Source organism: Notamacropus eugenii, chromosome 4 (genome assembly GCF_028372415.1).
Source record: "Notamacropus eugenii isolate mMacEug1 chromosome 4, mMacEug1.pri_v2, whole genome shotgun sequence".
Classification (NCBI taxonomy): domain Eukaryota; kingdom Metazoa; phylum Chordata; class Mammalia; order Diprotodontia; family Macropodidae; genus Notamacropus; species Notamacropus eugenii.
The window spans coordinates 298,912,028-298,939,442 of record NC_092875.1 but is presented as its reverse complement, the minus strand read 5'-3'; the positions used below and the strand labels follow the sequence as shown (position 1 = coordinate 298,939,442).

Below are 27,415 nucleotides of genomic sequence, written 5' to 3'. Positions count from 1 at the left end.
AAAAAAATAAAAATTGGGGGTTTGTGATAATCTTTGGGTTCTGGATTGCATATGGGAGATTGTGCTGTGATTTTAATGATCCCAAGCTGCTCCTGGAAACAAAACCCCATCTTTTTTCACATCAGTGTTCTCCTAGGGAAGCTATATGGTTGCAATCTTGGAATAACACAATTTCCAAACTAAATTAAAGTTGTGGGTGAACCAAAGGGCAAAGGAAAAACACATGACAGATATAAAAATCTATAGCACATTTCCAATGATTAGCTATATGCAAGTAGTGGAGTGTAAAGGAAATGATCAGAAAAGGCAGGCCAGTCAAACAGTAACAATGGGAGTTCCCACATGGACTGCCTGAATGCTGCACTAGGGCCAGTATAATGTAGGAAAACTTGGAAGCTTCCAGCACATTAGATAGACCCTCTGTGAAGTGTCTAAGATACAACATGGTCAAGTATCACATAGAAGGAGAAGGGTGTGGATGAGCTGCAGTTTATGCTGATGGAGGGAGCACTCCCTTTGAGGAGAACACAGATCACTGAAGTATTTAAACAAGTGGGCTCAGAAGTGAAAGAATAAAAATTTAAAAAAAGAGAAGTAAATACTGCCCAATTTTTTTCACATTCTGTGATACCATTCCCTTTGCAAATGCCAGGACATCTAGAATGTTCATTGTTAATAAATTCTTTCAGACTGCTCTCCTCCTCCGAATACCTAGCTAATATTACAATGAGGTAATTTTGACAGGGTTTGGGAGGGTAGACAGGTCATTTTTAAAGATGGAACATTTTGAAAGCATGGGAAAATAAGCCTGAATAGGGTGCTTCCAAGAAAGGCTTTGAGCAACGTGAGGACAGGGGTTGCCTGGAAGTAGGGGACACCAGAAAGTGTGGAAGAAAGGAATGGATACCACAAGTAAACCAATTATTTCAAAATATTGCCAGAAGCTGCTTTTGTACCTAGGAAAGAAAATGAAAATTATGCTCTTCCTCTTCCTTTTTTGTGTCAAATCCTACTCCTAAGTTCCAGAATTTAAGGTACAATATCCACATTACAATCCAATTTTACATTAAGGTGTATTCAAGTATAGCATCATAAAGTGAAAGTAAGGTTGGATTCTCAAAGACTATGACAAAGGAAAGTAAGTTTTGGCAGATTCAACTGAACTGAAAGTTCAGGTGAAGTGGCAGACTTTCATTCAAGAACCATTCTAGCTAAGTTCATAAACCCATCACTACAAAAGAATGCAGCATAGTGAAGTAGTTTGGGCATAGTAACTCATGGACACTATTAGGCGGAGGACCATAGGCTTCGAAGAGATTTTAAAGGTCATCTGGTCTAACCTATTCATTTTATAGATTAGGAAACCGAGGCACAGAGAGATTATGTGACTGCTCAAAGTCATCCAGGTATTAAGTATCATAGGTAGACTATGAAACTAGGTCCTCAGCACAGAGTCAGCTCTCTTTCCACTGAACTAGGCTACAGTCTGCACTGGCAGAGGAAGCAATTTACTCGCAAAACCTGAGGCTGTAGAAACATCAAAGTAATTGAGTTATATATTGAAATACCTAGATTTCTGACTGCTAGCCTAGGAAGCTAACCACCACATAATAACATTATTTTTAGGAGAAAAAGTCATCTCAAGTTAAATATCTGATTTACAAATGACCTTAGATGGAATACCATTTGTAAGTTGGAGTTCTGGGGAAGCTACAAGAGTATTTGACTAGAATAAAAAAAAAAATATATATTCACATCTAGTAGAGAAGAGCCCCAGACCTTTCTCTATTCTGCTTCCTTGGTGTTATTTATAGCCTAAAAAGAACATTAAACAATGAATAGAAAGCCATTCCTAATCAGATTTTCCTAAACAAAAATCACTTAAATTCCAGCAATAATCTAGTTTTTATTGCTTCTCCTGCACTGGTTAGATATATATTTTATTTTTGTTCATTCATGATTACTACTAGTTGATTATCTACTCATTGGATTACCCACGTACTCTGATTCTTCTGGCTCTCTTTGCTATCTGTGTTTTGGCTACCTCATAATGACAGTGGACAGAAGATATAAAGAAAAGTAAAACTCTGGGTAAAGGATTTCAAAGGAAAAAGTTAGAATATATTAGTTACCCATTTTAGATTAACAGTGGAAATAAAGAGTTGGCTATATTTTTTCTTACACAGTAAAATCTATGTTGGAATTTGTGAAAATTCAGGAGAACAATAAGCTGAAATATATCTTTACAATGTATATAAAGAAATATTTTTCTTTACTAAATTGCATATACAAGATTTGCAAAGAGATATTTAAACTACTCAAGAGCATGAATTTTACAGATAACCTTCTTGTACTTTAGACATTGTCATCAATTTAATAATTGACAGGCAAGTAACAAATTATTCTTATTCATTAAAAGTTCTTCCCCCGCAGATGAACTTTGTTAGAGAAGTTTCAACTATTATTAAATAACACTTTGTTAGACTAGTTGAAATTACTCTACATATTTGAAATACTACTGTGAAACTTAAAATAAATATGTCTAATTTGGAACATTTAATTAATTCCACTGCTTTTCCAATGAATCTGAATTAGTGAAAGTTTACTGTAGATCACAATAGACAAATTCATGCTGTTCTTACTACAGAAAACTACTATCTCTCTTCATCTCTGCCTGTCAAAATCCTCAAGTCCTAACTCAAGTCCCACCTCTTCGAAGAAGTCTTTTCTAATGTCATAAGGCAAAAATGACTTCTCTGTGCTCTGGACTTCAGTGAATGATGCAATGAGAAAGCATCAATTGAGTACATAATATGCGTAATACATGCAACATACAAGTCTGTATCCTAAGTTCTAGGGGTACAAACAGAAACTAAAACTAATCCCTATTTTAAGGAGCTCATAGTCTAAAAAGGGAGAGGTCAGCTTCAAATTAGATGGAGAGGTCTAGTAGTTTTAGAATTTAACAAGTCAAATTGTGATATAGCTTCTTAAATGTAGCTCCCATTGATGAAACTCCATCTGTTTCTGACGTTGAACCATTTAACAATGGTAAGGACTCTGATGACAAGACATTCTTTCTGGGTCTTTAGTAGGTTTGACTATAGAGGCCATGTAGCTATGGAGGCAGAAGGGAACTCCTATTTCCAGGGTGCATGGGCATAGGGTCCTGGGGTATCTAAAATGAGGTAGTGGTCAAAATGGTTTGGTCATCTGGCACTTATTTTATACTTTCCTTAAAGTAGTCATTACATACACACATTCACACACACATATATATGCATACATATGTAAAATCATTATGTTTAGATCCAATCTATCATGCCAATTAGAAGAATTAAACTTGTGTACACATGAAATGATGGAAGGGGAAGAAAAAGAATTAGACAAGACTGTGCTTAGGAGAAAGTTATGTTAGCTCTGATACCCCCTGATATATTGGCTCAGATTCATATGCAAACTGCCCAGAAAAATCTCCTCAAAATATGAGCCAAGCAACAACATAAATTATTTCCTGAACTTAGGTCAGCCAAGCAATACTGGAAAAAAAAGCGTGTAAGGCATTTAGGAAAAGTCTTAACGTGATTCAAATTTTTGAATGTGCTGGTAGCAGCTATGAGGTCTTGTGCAGAATATGAGCTGATGGCCTAGACCAATATTATAGTTGCAAAGTTCCATTTTCCTTGTTAAATTTTATTTTTGGCCAAGAATTTTCACCAAGTGCTTAGGGAAAAAAAGAAGGAAACTTTCAGTATGTAGGGATATACTCCCATAATTGGCAAATTAAAGTTTATGCTTCTACACTACTTTATATTTTAGACACAATTATAGACTATATTTTTTTATGGAAAAGGCAACATAAAGTCATCAGAGGAACACTACACTGGGAGTTAAGAGACTTCTACACTTAATAGCTATATGACCATCAGGACAGAAGGATGAAATAGATACTAAGTCCTAGAAGCAGCCTACAAAGCTGGCTTGGAGGCATTCTAGAGTAGTAATGAGGAACTTCAACTATGTCAACCTCTGCTGAGTTGATCTTTAAACTAAAAGCAAAGCAATTAATGACTTATGTTGATAATTTCATTTGTCAGAGGATGGAGGAAATGATAAGATGAACTGTTATGCTGTACCTAACTGCCCATTAAAGAGAAACCACTTGTCAAATTAGAAATAATCTTTGAGAATCTTGGAAAGAAATAGCCAATCTAAGGTGACAGAAGGGGCAAAGCCAAGATGACGGCGTACAGGCAGTAATTTGTCTGAAGTTTCCCAATATTCCCTTCCAAACAACCTTAAAATTTCACCTCAAATCAAATTAAGAATGGAGTAAATTATCTCATACAAAAGAGACACACAAGGAAGAGCTTTTATTGTAGAAGGGAAAAAGTAGGGGTCAGGCAATGCTTGAACCTCAGGCTCATTCGAATTGGTTCAAAGCGGAATGAACATACACACCCAGTTGGGCAACAAAAATCTATCCTACACAATAGGAAAGTAGGAGGGGAAGGGGACAAATAGAGGGAGGGCAATAGAAGGGAGGGAGGATTAAGGGAGACTGGTCAGATGCAAAATAGGAGAAATAGGGTAAAAAGAGAGAGAAAGGGGAGGATAAATGCGATAAAATAGGATGGAGGGGAATACACAGTTAGTTATTATAACTGTGAATGTGAACACAATAAATTCACCTAAAAAACAGAAACAGAGAGAAGAATGGATTACAAACCAGAATCCAACAATATGATGTTTGCAAGAAACACACTTGAAACAGACACACACAGAGTAAAAATAAGAGGCTGGAACAGAATCTAATATGCTTCATCCAAGAGAAAAAAAGGCAGCAGTAGACAAAGCAAAAACAAAAATTGACCTAATTAAAAGAGATAAGCAGGGAAATCACATTTCACTAAAAGGTACCATGAACAATTTAGTAATATCAGTACTAAATAAATATGTACCAAATGCCATATCATCCAATTTTTAAAAATCATTTAATATTTTACTTTTTGCCCAATGACATGCAAAAATAATTTTTAACATTCACTTTATTCAAAATTTTGAGTTCCAAATTTTCTTCTTCCTTGCCCTAACCCCTCTTTAAGACATCAAGCAATTTGATAGAGGTTATATGTGTGCAGTCATGCAAAGCATATTTTCATATTAGTCAGATTGTAAAAGAAAATACAGACACACAAAAAAAACCCCAGAAAAATAAAATTTTCAAAAAACATGCTTCAATCTGTGTTCAGAATCCATCAATACTTTCTCTGGAGATGAATAGCATTTTTCATCATAAGTCTTTCAGAACTGTCTCAGATCATTGTATTGCTGAGATTAGCTAAGTCATTCACAGTTGATCATCATACAATATTGCTGTACATCATTCTCCTGGTTCTGCACATTACATTTTGTATCAGTTAATGTAAGTCCAGGTTTTCTGAGAGCATCTGTAACAGTAACAGCAAGAGAAGTAGGATCTTTTGCTATTTTTCTGGATTGAGTTTTAGCCAATCAGATACATTCATGTGGGTTCTAGCCAATAAGGTGTTGAGTAAAACTGTATATAAAGAGAACTGGGACATGAAAAGTCAGCCTTGAAGGGGTGATCCAGCATTGAGAAGAAGAGAGCTGAGACACCTTTGCGAGCTGAAAGAGGAGACCTCTGAGAGCAGAGACCTGCCCATGAAGAGGTTAAGTCCCTTTTGAGAGCTGTTGAAGTGAAGTGACTTGTTAACACAGAGCCTCTGGACTTTGCAGGTGAATTGAGATGAAGCTACTGGTGTGGTGTGTCAGGATTGTTACTGTCCTGTTGAACTTTGTTTTCCCAGAGGTAGAAGCTGCCCGGGAGAGCTTGGAGTGGAGCAGTCCCTATGAGCTGAGACATGGAGCAGGAGCAGAGAGCTGCCTACATGAGAATTCAGGTGAAAGTGGGGAGTGGTCAGACCACAGAGGAAGAGCTATGGGACTTGGAAGTCAGCTACAAGTTAAGATGAAAGAGGACTAAAAGGACTTTACTTAGACACTTGGTATGGATTAAGGATGTTGCTATGAATGTTATGCTTTACTTTATTGAACAATGTTTAGTTTATTGTTGAATAAATAGAGAGTTCATTATACTGTGTGATTAGACTTAAAATTATTCACAGCAGCAGTCCTCAGGTGTGCTGCCATGATTGGTGTTACAGCATCCTGTTCATCATTTCATATAATAGTACAATGGTATTCCATCACAATCATATACCATTACTTGGTCAGCAATTCTCCAATTTATGGGCATCCCTTCAATTTTAAATTCTTTCCTACCACTAAAAGAACATCTAAATATTTAAAGGAAAACTTAAATGAGTTATAGGAAGAAATAGACTGACCATGTATTAGGGCATAGAAACTTCATAACTAAATGCAGAAAAACAAATATTAAATGTATCCTTTTCAGACTATAATGCAATTAAAAAATTACATTCAATAAGAGGCCATGGAAACATAGATTAAAAATTAATTGGAAACTAAATTATCTAATACTAAAGAATGAGTGTCCAAGAACAAATCATAAACAATCAATTTCATTAAAGAGAATGACAACAATGAGACAACATACCAAAATCTGGGGGATGCAGTCAAAGTAGTACTTTGGGGAAATTTTATAGCTCTAAACACTTACATCAATTAAAAAAGAGAGCAAATCAATAAATTGAACATGCAAATAAAAAACAGAAAAAGAACAAATTGAAAATCCCCAACTTAATACCAATTAGAAATCCTGAAAAATCAAAAGAGAAATTAATAAAATTAAAAGTAAAAAAAAAATAACTAGCAAATAAAACTAAGAGCTGGTTTTATGGGAGAAAACCAATAAAATAAATAAACCATTGATTAATTTGATTTAACAAAAGAAAAAAAGAAAGTCAAATTACCAATAGAAAAAAAGAAAAGGGTGACTGCACCACCAAAGAAGATAAAATTAAATTATTAGGAAGTATTTTGCCCAATTTTATGCCAATAAATTTAACAATTTAAGTGAAATATACGAATATTTACAAAAATATAAATTGCCCTGATGAATAAAAGAGGAGGTGAAATACTTAAATAAACCTATCCTAGAAAAAGAAATTGAACAAGTCACAATGAGCCCTGAAAGAAAAAATCACCAGAACCAGATGGATTCACAAATGAATTCAACCATATATTTAAAGAATAATTCATTTCAATGACATATAAACTATTTGGGAAATAGGCAAAGGAGTCCTATGACACAAATAGGGTGCTGATACCTAAGCCAGGAAGAACAAAACCAGAGAAAGAAAACTATAGACCAATTTCACTAATGAATATTTAGCCAAAATTTTTAACTAAAATACTAGCAAGGAGATTTCAACAACAAATCACAGAGATTATACACTATGACTAGGTGGGATTTATACCAGAAATATAGGACTAGTTCAATATTAGGGTAAACTATCAGAATAACTGATCATATCAACATAAAAACAACAAAAATCTTATTATTACCTCAATAGATGCACAAAACTTTTGATAAAATACAGTACTCATTCCTATATATTCTCTCTTTCTCACTTTCTCTCTCTCTCTCACTTTCTCTCCTCTTCTCTCTCTCTCATTTTATATATATATATGTGTGTGTGTGTGTGTGTATGTATACATATATATTACATGTATATATATTCCTATTGTCATGAGAAATAATAAACAGAATGACTTCACAAAAACCTTGCAAGACTTGTACAAACTGATGCAAAATAAAGTGAGTAGAACCAGGAGAATATTGCATATAGAAACTGTAATATTGTACAATGGTCAACTGTGAATGATCTCAGGCAGTTCTGAAAGACTAGTGATGAAAAATGCTATTTAACTCCAGAAAGAGAAGTGATGGAGTCTGAGTGCAAGTTGAAGTATCATTTTTTCACTCTCTTTATTTTTGTTGCTTTTTTTGCAAAATATCTAATACAGACATATGCTTCGCATTACTACACATGTATAACTGATATCTTTCTTGCCTTCTCAATGGGTGAGGAAGGGGCAGAACAGAGGGAAAGAATTTGGAATTCAAAAAAATTTTAAAGGGATGTCAAAAATAAATAAATAACAAATTGGGGGAGGGGGGAAAATGATAAATTTATATATATTATGTAAGGACTTGCTTTCTCTCCTCCTCCTGTCAATAGATTTGCTCAGACCTTGGTGGAGTGGGGAAAATGGAGTGCCTGGAAAGCCCTAGCCCCAGTTGAAACCAGAAACCAGTAGACCACCTATTTCCAACCTTCTTGAAAAATGTACACTTCCTCTCCTGGAAGAACACTGAACTCCTACATTTAACAGAGGGAACCCAGTAATCCTTCTCTACTTTGACCCTTAGATGCATCCCTTTCTCAATAGTGGTGAGCTAGTCCTGTGGGAGAGATACCTCAGTTCATCCCAGGGATTGTTTGATCTTCTGATCTAACCTCTAGCTGTACTCTTACTAGCACTGAGATGGAGGGAGGAAGAGAGGGAAATAAGGAAGGGAGGAAAGAAAGAAGGAAGGAAGGAAGGAAAATTAGGACATAATAATGCCAAGTCTCACACTTAAATGTGTCCATGACATATCTTCCCCTCCACCCAATAGAATTTAAGCTCACTGAGGATAGCAATCAATAGTTTCATTTTTGTCTTCATATTCCTATTACCTACTGAAGAATCTGACATGTGGTAAGCACTTAATAAATTTTGATTGAATTTAATTTAATACTAGTAACATCAGAAACACTACAGCCCAACATGAGCTGAGGCTAGTAATTAATGCTGATAAAAAATAATTCTTTAAAGCTATTTTGGTGAAAAGAAAAAGGTCAAAAGAGAGATAGAATAACTGTTTGAGGTGGAAAAATAACAAAAAATGATGGAGAAGATGATCACTCAATTCTAAAATCCATTATTAAACAGATGATTTGTGAACATTTCAATAGCAAACTGGAAATAACTATAAGCCACTATGGGTTTCTAAAGAAAAAGACATGCTAAATTCACCTAACTTACTTTCTTAATAGTTATTAGCCTGCTAGATGAAGGTGATGCTGTAAACATAAGATATCTGCATTCAGTGAGACATCTGGCAATCTCCCACAAACTCTTTGTAGACAGGATGGAAAGACGTTGGTTTGATCGCGTAGATTTAGAATGGATTGAATGCTTGTCCCAAAGAATACTAATTAATGAATCAATTTCACCCTAGAAAGACATTTCTGGTAGATTATGGTGTTCCTTGGCTTTGTTCTCTTCAACAATTTTTTATCAATTATTTTTTTGCACTGATGCATCTTTCGTCAAATTTAATGATAACATGGAGCTAGGAAGGATAATTGACACATAAAAGGACAATCAGGATGCAGAAAGTTCTCTTCAGAGGATAACAATTGGCTAACTGTAGTAGGATAAAGTTTCATAAGGAGAAACCTTAAGTCATACACGTTTCAAAAAAAAAACTGCATGAGTACGACAAGATTTCTGTGGAAAAGATCTAGAGATTTAACAGGTTTTAATAGTGACCTTAATACAAGTCAGCCATGTGATGTGGGGGGTCGGGGAGAGGGAAGCTAATGCAAGCTTGGACCATGTTAATGGAAATGAAGTGTCCAGAATGAGGAAGGATATAGTCATCCTATACTCAATGCTGGTCAGAGCACATCTGCACTATAATGTTCCGTTTCAGGAGCCAAATGTCATTGTCCCTGACATTTTAGCATTAGATTAATTTCCCTTGAGTTAAATCATTTGTCTGCAGGAACCTTCTGTTAAAATGCAAATTTTAGAAAGAACACTGATACCCTATAGCATATCCTGGAAAGGTTGACCTGGGTTAAAAGGTGAAATTTTACAAGCATTGTATAAGAACTGGGGATGTTTTGGCTGAAACAAGATCGAGAAAGGACATCGTGTATTTCTTAGATTATTTGCAAGGCTGTAAAGTGCAGAAGGGTTCAGAATTGTTTTAACCTCTCAGACAGAAATAGGAACAATAGGTGGATGTTTCAGAGAGGCAGGTTTCTATAATGAAAATAATCTTAATGATTCAAATTGTCTCAAAATGTAATGAAGTGCCTTGTGAGATGGCAAGTTCCCCATCACTAGAGGTCTCTCTCTTCCTGCAAAGGCTGGAAGATTGTATTTGTGGATGTTTAAGAAGAGAGGCTTCTTCTAAGATAAGGGGTGTGCTGAATCATCTGAGAGGCACCATGGTACAGTAAAAGAATTCTACATTTGGGGTCACTTAAATAATCTGAGCCTCAGTTGCCTCACCTATAAAACAAAGGGGTTGAACTAAATGACCTCTGAGGCCACTTATAACTAAAACTATGATCCTAGGATCTCTGTGTTCCCTTCTGATTCTTTAGTTCAAAGATTCTTTGATTTTCTCTGATTCTATTTCATGATTTGTAGAATAACAATAATAATATCTACTTCCTATCTGGGCACAATGGAGAATGTTCTGGGCCTGGAGTCAAGAAAACTAACCCTTCTGAGTTCAAGTGTAGCCTCAGACACTTACTAGCTGTGTGACCCTGAGCAAGTCACTTAACGCTGTTTGCCTCAGTTTCCTCATTTGTAAAATGGACTGGAGAAAGAAATGACAAGTAACTCCAGTATCTCTGATAAGAAAAGTCCAAATGGGGTCACAAAGAATTGGACACAACTGGAAAATGTACGAACACACATAACTTCCTATCTACTTCCAGGGTTGTTCTATAAAGGTACAAAAAAAATGAATTAATGTTTTGAGCTGCTGGAAGATTTAACCTCCCAATGAAGGGCATAGCCACATGAAGGGGAACACAGATCCACTAAAGTACTCAAGAACTGAGAAAAGTGAAATAAAGTTGTTGAAAATAGTAACTGACATTTATACAACACTTTAACATTTGTGTAATGCTTTACGCACATTATCTTACTTGAACCTAACAACCCCATGAATTAAGTAGAACAGGAATCATTAAGCCCACTTTACAAATAGACTCAGAGCAGCCAAATGACTTGCCCATGGTCACACAGTCAGAAAATGTCAGAAAGGGATTTGAGTCTAGGTCTTCCTAATTCCATGATCAGTACTTTATTCACTGCACCAAAGTACCTCTCAAGATTCTACACGTCAATTCCTATAGACATGTTTATATAATAATCATATTCTGGCCACGTTCATCCTGCTTATGTTTTTATAACAAAATATATGTACATGTTCAAAGTAATTATCCTAGTACTGCAGCCAAATGATTTCTCCAGGATGGCCTGATATATGAGGGAGGGGTTTAAGGTGGCACATAACTACATATGTAAGTACGCCCTCATGGCTGACCTTACAATGCACTTAGTATCTTGTACTTCACTAATGCTGTCTCTACTACCATGAGCAATTTATTCTGCCTCACGTTCCTCAAGTGCTCATAAATCAGCATTAGATCCGTTTTACTGAGTGGCTGGTTTAAAGCCAGCACATACAGAGGGAGCATTTGGATTCAAAGTATAATATTGGCACACATATTGATTTTAATTAGGCTAATTAGTTCATTACACTAGAAACCACACAGATCATTTATTACATCAAACCTAATGGCATATGATCAAGGATTTAATATGATAATGAAGTAGATCAATTATCACTCATAAAGGAAGTCATTAACAAGTGTAAACATTGTCAAGCTGAATACCATTACAAATTATGAAGTCATAGCTGGCATATTTGCATGAGCACACCAATATTATTTCATAGAAGCCACTGCATGTTAGGTTGGAGGGGGACATTGGAGCTCAACCGAGCCAGCTCCCTCACTTTGCAGATCAGGAAACTAAGACCCAGAGATAGTAAGCGATTCACCCATAGCCCCACTGTTATTCATTCAAGAGAATAACTTGTATCCTGACTCCTGGTCCAGTGATCTTCCTACTACAGCAGAGCTGTCTCTCACAATCTACCATCTTGTAGATCAAGATTCCTTATCACCATTTCACCTGTATCATTATCATTTACTATGATTATTGAGTGTTAAGTGGGAACAGACCATGATAGGTGATGAATGTAAATTTATGACCCTTTCAGGTGACTCCCTGGTGAATGTGGACCTTTGTTGGACTTCTCCTTTCCTCCTATCTACATTTCCTAACTCCATCTCCATATTCATCAGTATAAGTCAAGTATTAATCCTGATCTGGATAAGCACAAAGAGTCAGCATCATTACTTATGATATACATGTGCAGATTTTGTGCTGTGGTTTTTTGATCACTATAAGTAGCAACCTGTGCTAATATTTCCCACTACTCAAGTTTCTGGTTTGTAGTGTTGTGTACGCATTTATTGGTTCTTTCATCCAGCCTTTCCCCTCACCAAGAGATCTTAAATAAAAGCAGCCAGCTGCACACCCTGTTCCTAACTCAATCCCTTGCCATTTTTCATGATTATTGCTATCGTTACCCTTTGCTTAGGGTCCCTTCAGTCTGTTTTAAATCCATTTGACAGTAGTTCACATCCAGGCCAATATGGATTTATTTTTCTAGTAAGAACTCGTAAGGCAGTGTATCAAATGCTTCGCTAATATCAAGATATAATGGAGCTAATCATCATTCCCTAAACTTTAAACCTTTTCAGGTAAATTCAGCCTCTGTCATTCTCCCACACCTCCATAGAACACTTGGCAATCACTGATTCCTTTGCATATTATAACATCTTATTATTTACGATGCTATATTCAAAATCTAGGAGATATATTAAATAATGAGTGGATGGTAAAAGAAAGTGGATAAAAATGAATCTTTTCCTGAAATGTCATCTCATTCATCATGCAAGATATGCACCTTGGCTGAGGGAGTTTATTCCTTGTTGGCGCTCATCAAATGGGTTAGTAAATCCTGCCCTTTTCTGTTTCTCTGAAGCTCTCTTACAGGTCTCCTCAAGTTATATAGGTGCATAGGACTAAAGCTAGAAGGGACTTCTTCAGAGGACACTTAGTCTAAACCCATTATTTTACAAATGAGGGAACTAAGTCCCAGATAGGTTGGGTGATTTGCTCAACATCTCATGGATAGGTCCAATTCATCTCCTTAGGCCTACCTGTCTAACCCTACTCATTCGGATGTGTTCTTGTTTGCTTCTCTCCTCAAACATTCATTTTCTGAAATGTTGTCTTCTTCAATTTATTCAATCAATCAACAAGCATTTTTAAGTGCACACTATATGTCAAGTCCTGTGTGTTTATAACATTAGCTTCATTGACTAATTGTATTCTCTCTCTCCCAGGAGGCTTCCTAATGACTCCTTTATGAATCTGCCAAGCACCTTGAAATCCTACTTCTTCCTGAAACAGATAAATAAGAGATCTCCCCATCCAATTCCAGATCTGATTGTACTTTACACACTGACAGAGATGAACATTATTCATGCTGTATGAATTGAAGGGTCCCCAGTTCAAAAACCTACACCCCACTTACATGTGACTAAGCCTGAAATTTCAGCATTAAATTCAGATCTCTTGAGATAGGACATTATCTGTAGGAACCAACTACAAAAATGCAAAGATCTCTGGTAAAGGTAAAGTCGGGCTTTCATCAACATCAGTGCTCTTTTTAACAGATGATTTTACTTTGTGAAAGCTAATGAAAAACAGGGAACCAAAATAATGCAAGATAAGGCAGGTAAGTTTTGACTGAAGTCAAAGTGATAGGTGAGATCATGGGAGACTGTGCAGGCCTTGAAATATGGGTAATAATGATGTCTAGACACTATTATTAGTATAGTCAAGATTCTTTAAAAATATTTAGGGAAACTTACTAGTTTCTGAGAAATATGTGGATACTTTGATATTACAGCACATAAGGAGACATTCCACATATAATTCAAAGGAATCTACCATAACAGGATGAGTCTGTATCACAGTCAATCAATAATTATTTATTAAGTATCTACCACAGGCCAACACTGTGCCTCACACTTAATTAGACAATCATTTCTAATCCCTTCCAAGGAGTTAGAGTTAACTAGATTGTAAGCTCTTATAGGGCAAGGATGATATTAGTTTTTCATTTTTACATCTTTATTTCCTAGCAAAATGCTTTTCACATAGTAGACACTAAATAAATATTTGCTAAATTCATTTCATTTCATTAAATTATGTATCGTATAGCACAATGAACTTTTTGAGTTCTGCCCTTTTTCATCAGCTTGCTGTGGTGCTTGCTACCAAGTTCTCTCTCTTATTTCACTGGTAAATCAAGGTGGACGTATGATTTGAACTAATATTTGTCTATTTATGTCTAAATTCAAATTACTATTGATTGCATTTCAAACTCTGCTTGCTTATTTTTACTGCTGAAAACAATGGGGCATAGGGTTTGTTGCAGGTCATTTCTTAAAATGGGTTTGCCTCTTTAGTCATGGAAATAAAAGGCTTCATTTACATAGGAACAGTTTTACAGTCTGATTGGCAAGGAAGAAGCAGAATGATATAACCAATGACTACACAATGTAAATAAAAACGGCACTAAGATATCAGAAACTAAATGCAATGACCAAACTCGGTTCCAAGAGACTGATGATGAAACATACTTGCCTCATCAAAATAGAACGGTATTGGATTACAGGTACAGAATATTGCCAACTCTGCCCCTTGGATTTGATTAATTATTTTTATTGTTTATAAGAAAAGTTTCCATAAGGGACAGGGATATGGGAAAAGTGACTTTGGTTTTTAAAAAGGAACTCATCAATAATACATTCAAATAAATAAGTAACATTTAACTGGTCACTCAAGGATAGAATTCATTGTGTTCCTTGCCCTTCACCTCATTATCTCTCACTTTTCATCATTCTTAGAAACTGAAAGGTTAGGTTGCTCTTGTATCGGCAGAAGGCCAATTACTGTCAGTATGGGTATGCTTCAGGGAGCAAATACCAAGATCTTTGGATTGCAACCAATTCGGATACCTTGTGAAAGTTCTCTCATATACTAAATCAAATTTCTAATTGTTGAGGTACCACAATGGGGAAATATGTGGATAACTAGGGGAAACATGAGGGTATTTTGAACCTGAGGAGATGGTATTCTACCAAATAGTAGGTGACTCCCAAAAGGAAGGCTCAATCGATAGTTATTCTATCTCCTAGTTTTGCCTAGCATCAGCCCTGCACTGACAAACATGCAGCAAAAGCAGATTTCTATAAAGTCTTTGCTATAAATACTTAAATATGATAAAGTGATGTTACTATAAATAAAATGGGGAACATAGGAAAAGGGTGTCTGGAGCAAAATCTGTTTCTCTCCCAAAAAGAAATATAGAAAGAATACTTTGCCCACCCTTTAATGCTCTGTCAACCAAGCACAGTACTTACTCCAACAAGATCAGAGAGCTTGGATGAATTAATTAGATATTTTCTTTTGTTTTATTTTTTTCAGTTCAGATAGGTTTAGTGCTTTCTTTTGACGGGCAATATGCTGCCCTGTTAAGGAGAGGGAGGAGACCTCCAACGGAACCCGCTGAGGGCTATGGAGAGCTCCTAGGTCAAAAAAAAAATACACAAATCACTTTCTATTTCTCTCTCTCTCTCTCTGTCTCTCTGTCTCTCTCTCTCTCTCTCTCTTTCTCTCTCTCTCTCATACATACAGACACACACACACAACACACGCATAAATTTGTCTATTATTAACAACAAAGTCCACCCCTGCTTTAACAGCTGAATTGAAAGAATATTTGACAGCTGGACTTAAGAAATGTAGGCTGCTGATTGGCAAACTCCTGCTGGGAGATTTCTGTGTTTGAAGAACGTAAGAGGAGGTAGTGAGAATATGTCTTTGTTTTCAGTTTGGTGACATGAAGTATTTTAATCCCAAATGTCATTACAACACAAAGTACATTCTCGGGGTTCTTTCTAGGGCCCTTGAAAATATCCAAATACTGTTATGTCTCAGTTAAATACTATCCAGAGTCCACTCAACTATCACAGTTTTCCATGTGATCTTCTAAAACAGTGCTTTCTTTATGTAAGCTTCACTTACAATAGTGAGATAGAATCACTAATTGACAATATTTAGAAACTCTAGTTGTCAGTGAGTCAACCACATTCAAGTCATAGGATGTATGGAGTGTTCAAAGAGGACTGGCACCTTTTGTATAAGGGTTTGCTGAGTCCTTTTCAGAGCTGTTCTTCCATCTTTGGTATCCACCTGATTCACCTAACTTTCACCCGTGGCTCCACGAAGCTGTAACATGTGCAATAGCCACATCCTAGTAAAATTGTCTTGGTAGATAGGCTACACCAGGTTGAGGATAACCAATAGACTTCAAATCCATTGGTGAGTTAGTAGGATGTCTACTCCAAATATGTGAAAACATCCCCCAGAGGAATGAGTGGAAGAGAACAATTTATCCAAAAGCCATAAAGGAAGCTGAAGCTGGAATGGAGTGCTTCAAGCTTGGGAACACATTGAAGGCTCCAAGGCCATCCACTACATCCTGGGCCATCTCTAATTGTCCTGATTTTTGTCTTGCCCCTGGACTTTGATGGTTCTGGAAGAGTGAGGCTGTTGACTGTGCACAACTCCTCCTCTCCTAAACACAATTCACTCACAAGTAAAGATATCACCTCATGACATCATTTGATCCTCTTTGAAACAAGGGACAAACAACAATGACTATAACCCACTCTGCAAAAGTGGACATTAATGGAATTGGTTGGTTGTTGTCCTTCTTTCTCAAAAAGGACCAAAATGACATCACTATGTTGGAGTCGAGTTACAGTGTATCCAACAGTGTCCATCTGTGGCTGATCAGACCAATCTGAGTACTTAAGGCTCTACTACAGGTTGGACACAAATAGCACAGATGAACATCTGAAGTGGAAATGTCCCTAAATTTGAACATTTAATGTTTCTTTGGAGCTACTGCAACTCTGCTTCGCTCCTAGAACACAGCACCTTCGTTGATGCAGGATGCCATGCAGGGCAACCCTGTGCCAGCGTCTCCCCTGTCACACAATTGATTCCAAAGTTCTTCAGAGGGAACTGGACAGTGTTCTGTTATTGCTTTTTCTGACCTCTATTTGAGCACTTGACTTGTTTGAGTTATCCATAAAGTAGTCTTTAGGTAAACAATGAACAATGTGCCCAACCCATTGAAGTTGCACTCTCTGCAGTAGAGTTTGAATGTTTGGCAGTTTAGAGCAAGAAAAGACCTCAGTGTCCAGTATCTTATCTTGCCAGGTGATCTTCAGAGTCTTTCTAAGACAATTCAAATGGAAGCAATCCAGTTTCCTGGCATGTCGCTGGTATGCTGTCCAGGCTTCACAGGCATATAGCAATAAGGTCAGATCAACAGCTCTTTAGACCTTCAGTTTGGTAGGCAGTCTAATATGTCTTCTTTCCCATGCTTTCCTTCAGAGTCTCCCAAAAACTGAGCTAGCTCTGGCAATGAATGCATCAGCCTCATCATCTATGTGTACATCCCAGTAAAGTATACTGCCAAAGGAAATGAACTTATCCACAGCATCAATATTTCTCCACTAGCTATAACTGATGGTTCCATGTATGGATGGTGTGGTGCTGGCTGGTGGAACACCTGTGTTTTCTTGGTGCTATTTGGCCAAAATTAGCACAATCAGCAGAGAATCAATCCATACTTCGTTGCATCTCAGCCTCAAAGACTACACTGAGTGCACAATCATCTAAGAACAAAAAATCATGTACCATCTCTCCACTCTTAGCTTGTAGCTTTTTCAAGTTAAATAATTTACCATCAGTGTGGACACTGACATTAATGTTATTTTCATCCATGTTGAAGGCTTCTGACAACATTGCTGAAAGCATGTTAAGAAGCATGGGAACAAGAGCACAGCCCTTTTTCTCCCATGCCCATGCAAACATGCCATCATGAAACTGGTACACAATACTGATGAATTGCTCTGGGCAAACAAATTTTACCATAAATTTCCACAAGCTTTCATGACTGACAGTGTGAAAGATCGGCAAATGTTGTGTACAGACCTCTCTTCTGCTCCTGACATTTCTCCTAGAGTTGTTGGGCAGTAAACACTGTAACAACCATTCCAGAAATCACATTGCTCTCAGGTAAATGACCATCTTCCAGGTGAGGGATTAGCCTATTAAGGAAGACTAGCCTATTAAAGAGGACTCAAGAATCATGCCAGTAATGACTATGAGAGAAATACCCCCCCCCCCCCCCCCGCCGTGATGGTCACAAGAAAATCTATTTCCTTTACCTTCATAGAAGGGGACAATGGAGGCATTGAATTCCTGAGTGATAATCTCCTCTTGCCATATATCCCAGAAATTTTCAATCATCTTTTGTATGAGCAGTGGACCCCCTACCTTGTAAATTTCAGCTGTAATAGAATCAGAGCCAGGCTCTTTATCACACAGGAGGAGTCTAATAGCATTCAAAACCACTTCTTCATTTGAAAATTTGGCTAGAGAAAGATTAACTTCAACCTGAGATATACAATCAGTGGCTTCAGCACTGATTGATGATGGTCTATGGAGAATATTATGGGTGCATTCAGTCCATCTCTCCAGGATCACGTCCTTATCACTAATCAATGTCACTCCATCAGCACTGAGTAATTGAGAAGTGACATAGGTCTTTGACCCATAAATAGCCTTCAAGGCATTATAAAAGTGTTTTGGGTTGTCACTATCAGCATAAAACTGAATTTTATCAGCCTTCTTACTGAGCCAAGAATCTGCAGCCCTCTAAGCCTTAATTGCACTTTATTTTTGATGAAGTTAAATGAGATCTTAATGACAGATGACCTCTTTGGCTGGTAAACCATGTGAAATTCTCGTTTTTTTGATTAGCAGCTTCTGAATTTCCCCACCATTTTTGTCAGACCAACCTTGATATGTGCAAGTGTTCCAACCCACATGAGCAAATGTGGTGCTGCACACAAATCTCTGAAAGCTGCCCACTCCTTTACTTCTCCACTGTTATCAATCATGTGTTGGTTCAGCTTTCCCTCAAAGTAAGCAATGAACTCTTCCCAACTGGACAAGTGCTCTATTCCGTGGACATTAAGTCTTCTGGTAATCATCTTGCCTTGGAGCTGCCACTTTTGTTGAATGGAAATATTTAGCTTATATAGATTGTATATAAGTCCAGTGACCTTTGTCACTCTCACATTCTGGCTATCGCTTTTCCTTATAACGACATAGCCTATTAAATGACAATGTTTGCTGTGAGGTTGCATCCACAAAGTTTTACTGTGTTTAGGTAAATGGAAGACAGTATTGGTAATGAAGAGGTCATGAGACACATATGCCTTTGGTAGTGACTTTTGCTGTTGCTGTTTCTGATTCTATTCCACCCAATCCTTGCTATTTCTGGTAGTCTTTGCCTAATCTTGCATTAAGGTCACCCAGAATTATAATCTTGTCCTCTTTTGGGGACAACACTGATGATGTTGGCATAGTGCTTTCCTGCAAGTGGTCATCACATTGTCATGAGCCTGTCATTCACTCTGGATTCTTGGCTCAGTAAGAATGATGAAATTCAGTTCTGTTTTGTGTTTTTTAGAACAGCTCTAAGCACAACACAGCACCTGCTCCAGCCACCTTCGTGGCCATTGAAACAAATTGTTCTTATCCACACATTTCACTGGGGGAAATCTTTACATGCTTGGGATAGACATCCCACTGTCTCACCAAAGGGTTTTAGACTGAAGACTTCTACTAAGAGGGAACCCATTATTCCCCAAAACAGTCCATTAAACTTTTGTACAACTCTAATTGATATGAAATTTTCCCTTACATATAAATGTGCTTTTAAAAACATTTCATCATTTAAAAGCATGTCAGGATCTAAAATAAATCATTGTAGCATATTAGCACAATTTTGATCATGTAACACAGCCAAGTACCATTGGGGGAAGATAAAATTCTGGATGAACCAAGCTGGCATATGGCAATTACAAAAGAAATGCCTCTCTGGGTAACAACAATTGAATAAACTATACATCAAAGAGTAAGCATATGTATTTTTGCATACCAAAGGATGGATTTTATATTTTCCTGAAAGTGACTAATATGATACAATGATTATTTTAGATCCTGACAATTACTGTTTATGTGACATAGAAATTACAGAACCTTAGAGTTTAAAAGGACTTCTGAGACCATCTAATCTAACTCCTACACGTTCAGAAATCCCTTCAACAGCATCCCCGAGATGTGGTCATCCAGCCTTTGATCAAAGATTTCTATCTTAATTCCTCTTAAGGGAACCTATTACTCCCCAAAGCGGTCCATTAAACTTTTGTACAACTCTAATTGTTATGAAATTTTCCCTTACATGTAAATGTTCTTTCAAAAATGTTTCATCATTTAAAAGCATGATTTTTCTCCCTGCTAAAAGTGGGAAAGGGAAAATAAAACTTATTTTTATAAAAATGAGCTTTGATATCTAGTAATTGAATTTTATCATTAGAAGATCTCAGTTTAAATACCAACACTATTACCTAGGCAACTGGGTGGTACAGTGTAGAGCATTCTGGACTTAGAGTCAGGAGGACCTGAATTTGAATCCTGACTCAGGCATTTAATAGCTAAATGGCCTTGGGCAAGTTACTTTTCGTCTCTCAGAGTCGATTTCCTCATTTATAAAATGTGCAGAATAACAGTACCCACTTCATAAAGTTATGAAGGTCAAACTAAACGTGTTGAAAGCCTCGAAGTGTTATTTGTATGTTTATGATTAATATTACCTATTAGCTAGGAGCTTCAAATGAATCATCTCATTTCTCATGACTTCCATTTCCTTGTCTATAAAATTAGGGCATTGAATGAGGATTTTTACAGACTAAGAGGTTCTTTCTCTCTGCCTATTTCCTGTAATAAAGATCTAGCAGAGGGTAACCAAGGCCTTTGCTACAGAGTCAATCAATAGGAATTATTTGTACTTATTTGGAAATAGACCAGTAGCTGTTAAAGAACAAAAAAAGTTTGCTTCACAAAAAAATAAATAAATAAAAACTTTTTTAAAAAAAATATCTACTGTTGAATCATCATCCTTTACCCAGAAATGCTTTAAAAAAATCTTCAAAAGTATTCTTCAATAAATCTAATCAGCTTTTCAAATAAGGCATAAACTATTTTAGGGGTGAACCTTACCTAATATTTTAGTTCCCCTCCTAGAAGAGAGATATGAAGAGAAAAATAGGATTTTCCTATAACTTCCTTCCCACCCTACTACCCTCTTTAACCAAACTTGAAGTAAGGTTTAGTGGAAAAAATAATAGTTTAAGAGTAGGAAGACCCAGAATTGGTTTCTAATCATGGTCTTGTCAGTCACTTGCAATGTAACTTGGATAATTCACAACTTCTTTGAGGCTCAGTTTCTTTGACCCTCAAATGAAGGTTGTGGACCAAATAGTACTTCTGCTTCTAAAATTTATAATCCTATGGTTTGGTTTAATCATATGAAAAGGTTTCATCAGAATTCTTAGAGGATCATGTAGTTATAATAACCATTATACATGTTTGGGTTAATTTTGTAAAGCTATGACAGATGTTCATCCCTACCAATGAAGAGATTCACGGATTTTAAACAAAAACTGCACTACATTAAGTGCACAAATATAGTTGTTTAATACAAATAATTAGGCCAGGGAGTGACCACTAGACCCATTATATTACATCTAAATTGAGGAGGGAACAGAAATAATTTTAAGGAAGGTATACCTGCTTCATTTTGCACAGTGTACCTATCTTTTATTCACTAAAATGAAATAATTATTAACTAGTAAAAGATGGCCTTGGTTTATTTTGGTTTTAAGTTGCAAGCACTGGCAAACTGAAAAGAAAACTTGCACAATCAAATGAATTAAAGATGAGTATTAGGTGAAAAAGTTGAACTGCATCCTCCTAGATAGCACTAAACAGAAAACTGGGAAATAATGGATTGAGGCTCCAACTGTAATGCTCCAACTAACTCTTTAACCTTAGACAAATCTCAGGGATAACTCAGCTTCCCTACTACTGATGAGCCCCACCATCTTCCCAGTCATCCCATTACAATCTTGGTATTTTCATTCTTGCTCTGCATTTTCAGTATGCTGCCAGATGTTAGTGTTTCTATCTTCCAGATATTTCTGATATGTTTCTCCTTCTCTCCACTCACACAGCCACAACCTTAGCACAAGTCCTCATCACCTTCCATGAGAACTATTGCAAGATCATTTTAACAAGTCTTCCTGCTATAAGCTTCTACCCACTGCAAGCTATCCTCTACCTGGCTGCCAAGGAGATTTTTCTAAAGTATAGAGAGGTCTGACTCATCACCCTCCTGCTCTTTAAGTTCCAATGACTCAGATATAAAACCTGATTTAAAACATGTCCCTTTTATATCCTTCTAGTCTTCTTTACATTTTACTGTCTTCATATTTTACATTTTAATGTCTTTATATTTACATACACTCTCCATTCTGAAAATACTGTACTGATCTTCGTTGTGCTGTTTTTCAGTTGTGTACAGTTCCTTGTGACCCCATTTGGGGTTTTCTTGGCAAAGATAGTTGAATGGCTTTCTATCTCTTTCTCCAGCTCATTTTACAGATGAAAACCTAAGGCAAACAGTGTGCCCAGAGTCACACTGCTAATAAGTGTCTGAGAAAGGATTTGAACTCAAGAAGATGAGTCTTACTGACTTGAAACCCAGTACTCTATCCACTGCGTCACCTTGCTGCTCACTAAACTGTTTGTAGTTCCTCAGACATGTTGTTCCATCTCTTGTCTCCACACCTTTGAAATCCACGTCTCCTACTCTTGGAATGTTCTATCCCCTTGACTCAATCTATTCATTTCCCTGACTTCCTCATACATTAAACTCAAATCCCATCTACCCCAGAAGACTTTTTTTAGATTCCCCCCAGATACCAATACCTTCTCTTCTCAAAGCGACTTCCATCTACCCTTTACATCTTCTACCTACCTAATGGTTTATATGTTGTCTTCCTTATTAGAATATAAGTACCTTGAATACAGGAATTGTGTTTTTGCCTTTCTCTGTAACTACAGAGCTCAACACAATGTCTGGCATATTTTGTAACTGTTCAGTTGTTTTTCAGTCTTGTCTGACTCTTCATGACCCCATTGCTGGTTTTCTTGGCAAAGATACTGGAGTAATTTGCCACTTCTGTCTCCATCCCTATTAGGCAAATAGGGTTAAGTGACTTGCCCAGAGTCACACAGCTTAACAAGTATCTAAGGCCAGATTTGAACTCAAAAAAATGATTCTCCCTGACTCCAAGTACAGCACTCTATCCACCGTGCCACCTAGCTGCTCATTTATTAAATGCTTTAAAAATGTTTTTCAACTGAGTGACTTATGCTTGTCATCTGTAAAATAAGGTTGGACTAGGTGATTTCTGTGTTTACAGTTCTAAGATTCTATGTTTTGTGCACCATAAGATGTAACTGATAAAAATAGAAATATGTAACCACAATCTATTCTGTATCATTTAAACAAAGTTTTAAATACTTAGATCCAACTAAACAAAATCCCCCTAAGTGCATTTAAAGGGGAATAAGAGGGAGGGAAACAAAAGGAAGACAATAAATAAAAGAACATAGAAATTATCTATAAAGATGGTTACAATAAAATATTTTCACCATCAAGGACAATGGATCCATCACACTTGGACCCTAACATCACAGTCTCAGATGTGAAGTTAGAAAGCAGAGAAGGTAGAAGCAGTTACAAAGAGAACAGAAAAGAAGTAATATTGGGTAATAAATAAAGAGATCCATGCTAGAGAACACACAATAGTGAGGATGCTGCATGATCAATATGCAAATCATTTGATGAAAATACCAAATGCATCAGCTCCAGCTGAGGGAAGGGGGGAGAGTGTGAATAATACACTTTAATTTTTTTTTAAGTTAGCTTAATAAACATCAAAAACTAACAATTAATCTGCCAATTTTCCTGCCTCTACAAAATCATCATGGAAGCCATTTATACATGACTGAGGGTACTAGAAAAGAATAAGAAGGCTTATATAAATAATATCAGTGATGCACTTTAGATTTCCCATTTTTCAATTCAATGAATGGTGTAGATAGTATAAGGCAAGGGGGTAGCTTCTAGAGACCACTAGACAGTAGCTACCAGAAGTTTTGAAGACATTTTTTTTTCAAAAAAGTGTCTCCTATCCAATCATCAAAATAATTCGAGATAAATACTTTTCAATGGCCATCTGATCAAAAACATTGGGCAAAGGAGATGTGCATTCACCAAAAGTATCCACCACTGTGATAGAGGTCAAGCATCCCAGAATCCACTAATCTGGGTTGAATCAAGTCAAGCCTTGAAACATTGAAGAACCTCATGAACGAGATCTGCAAACTCAAGAGTTTGGCCTGACCAACCTTATAGAAAGGACCAAATGAATAAAAAATGTATATTGCATAAATTCTAATGTATTTGGGTGGACAGCCAATAGAGATTATCTATTAGTATGTATATCTAAGACATACAGTTCATTTAAACAATCAATTGGTCTCATAATTAAACAGGAAAGGATAATGATCTGGACTGTCTACATAAAGGTGTGAAACTTTTTTTAATGATCCAAGACTTCCCTTGGAAAAAAGGTCCACCTTTTTAATGTCAACATTTTATTGGTGGTTTTATATAGCAGTGAAGCATAGAATGTAACAGTCACTGAAAAATTAAAAATAACTATCACACATTAAACAATGAAAGTACATGGTACATTTGAGCAGATTCAAAATCCTAACAATGCCAATGCTGAATTTGGCCTTCAGAACCAAAATTCCGTATTTATAATAAATCTTGTTAAAATTCAATTTTTATCTAGTCACAAATTTTGGGTATGGATATTGAATTCTTTTTATACAACACAGGAGGAAAAAAGAATTTTTAATCTCTGTATCTTTTTATAAAAGACAAGCAACATCGACAGATTAACTGTCCAATACACGAAGTTATTTGGTGAATAAATAAAAAACACCCCTAATCCCATAATTCCCCATCCACAGAGTATCTACTGAAGAATAACAGAATAACACCATGGAAATAGACTTAAGACATCTAGTCCAGTGAATAATAACCCCATCTACAACATACCCAATAAGTGGTCATGTAACCTTGCTTAAAGATCTTCAATGAGGGGAATGTCCCGTTCTCTTCCTTAGCCAAGACTATAAATACAATTAGTTTATATTCCTAGATCATATTATGACCAAAAGCAAGGGGAAACAACCTAAATGTAGATGAGATGGCTAAGAAAAGTAGATAGAACTAGATCAAAGAATGGATAATCTTTACCCAGAGTTCTACAGGATGTTATAGACTGACATCATACTTCTTATAGGTTATGGCCATCACAATTACTATGGCTCTTTTCAACAGTGGAGACTTCCTACACCAATGAAACCACAGATCCAGGTCCTTTCAACCCCGTCCCAACAAAAAAAATGGGAATATTGCAACTCACAGTTATAAGCTTTTTAAAACTCTGATTTTCCTAAACAGGGAAAGGGACTCATTTTCTAAAAACAGGATTCAAACTAGAATCCAGACATTTTTCCCAAGGACCAAGTTGACAAGAACACCAGCTCAATTTCAGTTTAACAATGTCCTTTTTTGTAACATATGAAAATAATATATTTTAGGAGGAATAAAATCATCTTCCTATTAACAATACAAGTAAAAAGACATAATAGTTACAGTAGCATATTGAAAAACGCTATTGCTTCTCAATCCTATTACTTTTTCCAACAACAACTACCAGTTTTTTGCCCAAGTGGTTTTACATTTGTAATTGTCTATGATTTAGCCTCCATTGCTAGATTTGTAAGCACGTAGGATGATATATCATATTTTGAGCTAATAGGGACTTTAGAGGTCATCTAGTCCAACCCTCTAATTTTACTGATGATATTTCAAGTTAGAATCATCCCTATCCTGTCAGAACAAATGTCCTTTTAAAAAAAGTGAAAGGCTGTCATCATTTTATACTCTTGGCCAGCTTTAAGAAATTTATGGACTATGATTCAGAAGGTTCAGACTTACATCTTATCAATCACACCAGTGACAGCATTTGTACCTCGTCCTCTCACCTGCACCTATATTTTTAATGCCTCTATTACTTAACATCCACCACCTTCTGCTTTTCATTTTCGCTTTCAGAAATTTTACAATGACTGCTAAAGGTAGATGACTGATCTTGTCTGCTCATTTACAAACCCCAATGACAGTATAATCTCTCCCATAATGAAGTAAATAAGGTATTTTTACCTTCTTTAGGTTACTGGGCAGCCAATACATATTGGCAATTGTTGGTAGCCAGAGTATTTACTCTATTTTTCTTTAATAATGTTGGATTGTTAAGAATGCTATTGATACATATCAATTTTTATGGATGGATGTATTTGCCTGGAATCCTTGCCAAATCAATGTTTACTCATGGAATTCTACTTCCTTTTTTTGTCACAGAAATCTATGCTACATTCTCCCCATGGAGATTTAGCTAGTTAGTCTGGGGATGATTATTAAATATTGAAGAGGAGTTACATTAGTCCTTCTTGTCTCCCCTTGGTGTGAGAGCGCAGCTCTGATGGGCTGGCCACATTGTTCAGATGCAAAATGTACACTTGGAAAAAGATTATTTTATGGAGAACTTGCATGGGGCAGGTGATCACTTGGTGGCCAGAAGAAACAATACAAGGGAACTCTCAAGGTCTCTCTCAAGAACTTTGGATTTGACTGTGCAACATGGGAGACACTGACACAGGACCACTTAGCATGGTGTGCCCACATAAGAAAAGGTACTGTACTCTCTGAGCAAAGCAGAACTGAGACAGCACAAAGTAAACGCAGGATGAATAAATTTGGGCTATCCATCCCAAATATTCACGTGGACTATCTGTGCCCAACCTGTAGTAGAGCATTCTGAGCTTGTATTGGTCTGACCAGCCATAGTCAGACACACTGAAATTTCACTTTATAATAGTGATGTCATTTTGGTCCTCTTTGAAGACAAAGGACAACAACCATATTACAACTTGTTCAGCCATTCCCCAATTGATGGGCATTCCCTCAATTTCTAATTCTTTGCCACCACAAAAAGAGCTGCTATACATATTTTTATACATGTGGGTCCTTTCCCCTTTTTTATGATTCTTTTGGGATACAAACCTAAAAGTGGCTGAATCAAAGGATATGCACATTTTTAATAGCCCTTTAGGCATAGTTCCAAATTGCTCTCCAGAATGGTTGGATGAGTTCACAATTCTACAAACAATGCAGTAGTGTTCCAATTTTCCCATATCTTCTCCAGCATTTATCATTTTCCTGTTTTGTCATGTTAGGCAATCTGAGAGGTGTGAGGTAGTACCTCAG

The 27,415-nt window shown here is 36.5% G+C and overlaps 1 long non-coding RNA gene across 1 annotated transcript in view; it reads right to left on the bottom strand.

Annotated features, from left to right (window-relative positions):
• LOC140501371 (uncharacterized) overlaps positions 1 to 27,415 on the bottom strand; it is an 88,254-nt gene that overhangs the window by 39,693 nt on the left and 21,146 nt on the right. The gene's annotated exons all lie outside the window — the stretch shown is intronic.